Source organism: Neofelis nebulosa, chromosome 9 (genome assembly GCF_028018385.1).
Source record: "Neofelis nebulosa isolate mNeoNeb1 chromosome 9, mNeoNeb1.pri, whole genome shotgun sequence".
NCBI classification, from domain to species: Eukaryota; Metazoa; Chordata; class Mammalia; order Carnivora; family Felidae; genus Neofelis; species Neofelis nebulosa.
Genome location: NC_080790.1, coordinates 83,820,436 through 83,824,479, shown reverse-complemented (window position 1 = coordinate 83,824,479; position 4,044 = coordinate 83,820,436). Strand labels below are relative to the sequence as shown.

The following is a 4,044-nucleotide window of genomic DNA, read 5'->3' as shown; positions in this document are numbered from 1 at the left end:
GCCATGGTCTTTATGGATAAAATTTGAAAACTTTATTAAGACAAAAAGAAAGATTGGAATAAACTGAGACGCATCTTATGTACAGGATTTAATATTTAAAGATATCCATTGTAACCCAAAAAGTCAATGAATTTAATGCGAAAAAGACAGTATTTCCTTTTGGGGCAAACTTCAGATAGGCTCATTGCCCATCATGAACGATTTGAGGGGCGCCTAGGTGGCTCAGTCGGTGGAGCATCTGACTCCCGGTTTCACTCAGGTCGTGATCTCATGGTTTGTAAGTTCGAGCCCCGTGCTGGGCTCCACACTGACAGCACTGAGCCTGCTTGGGATTCTCTCTCTGTTTCTTTGTCTATCTGTCTCTCTCTCTGCTCCTCCCCCGCTCACACATGCTCACTCTCTCTCTCAAAATAAATAAACTTAAAAAAAAAAAAAAAAGATTTTAATCCCTTAAGCTTGGGTTTCCTCTCTCTCTCTCTCTTTGTTTTTTTTTTTTTGTTTGTTTGTTTTGTTTGTTTGTTTGTTTTAAATATGGAACGCTTCACGAATTTGTGAGTCATCCTTGCACATGGGGCTACGCTAATCTTCTCTGTATGGGTCCAATTTTAGTATATTCACTGCCAAAGCGAGCGCGGGTTTCCTCTCCTATAACACAATTCGTGTTCAGGCATCCCCTGCCCTGTGGGAATGGGGCTTGGAGAGCCTACACAAAAATGACAACAGTCTGGGGGCGCCTGGGTGGCTCAGTCGGTTGAGCGCCGACTTCGGCTCAGGTCACGATCTCGCGGTCCGTGAGTTCGAGCCCCGCATCGGGCCCCTGTGCTGACAGCTCAGAGCCCGGAGCCTGTTTCAATTCTGTGTCTCCCTCTCTCTGACCCTCCCCCATTCATGCTCTGTCTCTCTCTGTCTCAAAAATAAATAAACGTTAAAAAAAAAAAATTTTTTTTAAATAAAAAAAATAAAAAAAATGACGACAGTCTGGCTACTTCTATCAGCTATAACAAACGAGATCTCCTCTGTCTCTGTCTTGTAGTTTCACGTTCTCCGTCAGTAGAACGGAAACTAACTTGTTAACTTGCAAGTCGGTTACCCATATGGGAGAAAGTGAAATTGGATTCCCACCTGAAACCACACATCAAAATCGATTTCAGGTTGATTAAAGGCTTAGAAGCAAAAGCCAAATAATTAAAACTTTAAGGTGACATTTTAGGAGAATCTTTATGACCTCAATACAAAGAGGAATTCATGCCGTAAGAAGTGGGAATTGTAATAAAAATTGATAAATTTAAATCTTTTAATACTGCAAATTTCTATTTATAAAAAGGCCACGATCATGGTGAAAAGATAAGCCATTAAACGGGAGAAGATATTGCTAATCCATATAACTGACAAGGGAGTAGTATTCAGAAAAAGTAAAGAACCCCTAATGTTATCAAAAAGAGAAAAACAAATCGACTTTTTAAATTAAGACAAATGCCGTGGAAGGACATTTCACTGAAGATATATAAAAAGGCTCTTAAATACATGGAAAGAGCCTCAATCTTATTTGGAATCATGGAAATACAAATTTTAACTACAATAAGATACATTTTCCCACCCACTGAATTGTCAAATATTTTCTTAAAAGCTCAGTTTATATCCAGGGAGCCTGGGTGGCTCAGTCAGTTAAGCATCCAACTTCGGCTCAGGTCATGATCTTGTGGTCATGATCTTGTGGTTCGTGAGTTCAAGCCTTGTGTCAGGCTCTGTGCTGACTGCTCAGAGCCTGGAGCCTGCTTTGGATTCTGTGTCTCCCTCTCTCTGCTCGTCCCCAGCTCACACTCTGTCTCTCTCTCTCTCTCAAAAATACATAAACATTTAAACAAATTTTTTTAAGTCAGTTTATATCCGACATGGAGTAGGATGTGAAATATCAGAAACTTCACTACTGGTAAGAGGGTAAACTGATACACCTTTTGGCAAAATGTTTGGCATTACCATTTAAAGCTGAACATGAGCGTACCTTTCAATCCCCAAGTCCAATCCTACCTGGTTGCACAAGTGAACCAAATGATGCTTTTGAAAATGTCCATAGCAACATTGTTCATAATGATAAATCTTTGAAGGGTACCTGGGTGGCTCAGTCAGTGGAGCATCTGGCTCTTGTTTATTGGCTTGGGTCATGATCCCAAGGTCATGGGATTGAGCCTTGTGTTGGGGTCCGTGCTGAGCATGGAGTCTGCTTAAGACTCTCTCTCTCCTTCTGCCCCTCCCACTTGCTCGTGTGCTCTCTCTTTCTAAAAATAAAATAAAATAAAATAAAATAAAATAAAATAAAATAAAATAAAATAAAATATTTTAAAATATTTTAAAATATGTATAATAATAATAATAATAAATTCTGGAAACAACCAATAACCTTAAGTAATGACAATGGACAACTAAATGTTACTATATTCACATAATGAAGTGCAGCTGTCAAAATCCGTGAATTACTGTCCATCCATTAATATGAATGGATCTGAAAAGCATAATATTGAAAAATGGGAATTTAGTATGGCATAGTTACTGATTGAAAAGCTCTAAAACAGGTGAAAGTAAATAAAGTAGTGCTTGAGGATACAGGTATATGAATACAACCAGAATGAAAAAGCAAAGAATTGGCACAAATTCAAGATAATATTATAATTATCTCTCTGAGAAAGAGGGACCTACTCTTGATGACAGCATAGAGGGAATTGCTAAGGACAGAAAATGTTTTGTTTCCGAATCTCGGTTGTGGGTCCAAGGGCATTAATTTTATTGTTATTGTTTTTAAGTACACAGTGCAAACATTTTATTGGTATAATATATTTCACAATACAATTTCGAAGGCATTTTCAGTAGAACGGCATGATGACTTCTTCAACATATACATTATAAAATATAGAAAGCCTAAGTGCCCTTTGTAGTCAACAGAGACAAATTACTCATTTTAAATGATGTTTTGGCGTTACAGCTCAAATATCTTTCCCAAAAGTCACTTCCCACTGCATTTTAGCATTTATGTAACACACTCTTCTCTCGTTGCTTCCAAAATTGGACTCCCTGACACATGGAAATCGCCTGTGCTCTCCTGTTTGTTTGTTTGTTTGTTTGTTTGTTTGTTGTTGTTGCTTTGGCAAAAAGTGAAATTGAGATGTATTCTTTTGCTGGAAAAAGGTAAGAGGCAACTAACCACTCTAACGCTTTTGGCATTTAGGGGTGTCCATTTTTCTGTGGTTCTACACAGACTTCATTGTGAGTTAACATTGCAAACATTATGTGATGAGTCAGGCAGTCAATCCTGAGGGATAATTGGGCAGATGTCAGGGTAATGCCACACTCAAAATGGCACCAGATCATGATGACTCCGGGACATAAACAAGTAATTCCCCAGCACAGAGTCCGACTCTTGTCTCCATATCAAAACTTCGACCTGCTTTATTTCTGTCTTATCCTATCTCTTTGGCCTGAGATATCTACTGATTTTTTCATTCATGAATTCGTAGAAAATCTAAAGCCAAGGGGTTAAAGGATTCTTAAAGTACCCGTCAGAGAAAGAAGTAAGGAGAAAGACAGTGGCGTGCTCAAACAAATTAGAAATTTTGATTACTACTGCTCGAGGCCAGCAATATTTGTGTGTTTCAGGCCCAAGGGTGCCAGGCCAACTGTGGAAAAGACAAAATTAATTAATGTTTTCTGAGATTAATTAGAAAATTAAATGGAAGTATAATGAAAACCAGCATGGTTTAGCTCACTGGATTTATAACTGCGTGCCACTAAATTTCAGAGTTGTTCAAAATTTCTATGTATTATTTGAATAAAAATGTAGTGAGATAGGCTTTTTTTTTCCCTCCAACTCTAGCACCTAATTCTAAAAAGAACTGCTAGAATCTTCACAGTATTATAAAGCATAGAGCTGTCTGGCAGCAGTGGTCCGAGTTAATGTTCTTAGAGTACCTTTAAGTGGTATAAATTAAAACGCTCCATTTTTGGGGTGGAATTTTGGAAGGTTGCCACACGCTATTTTGTTGGCCTCTCTAC

The 4,044-nt window shown here is 38.3% G+C and overlaps 1 non-coding gene across 1 annotated transcript; it reads right to left on the bottom strand.

The window, feature by feature from the left end:
- Positions 1-525: 525 nt before the first annotated feature.
- Positions 526-629, bottom strand: LOC131486395 (U6 spliceosomal RNA). Its single transcript, XR_009249308.1, has one exon. It is a non-coding gene; the product is annotated as a U6 spliceosomal RNA (small nuclear RNA).
- Positions 630-4,044: the final 3,415 nt, after the last annotated feature.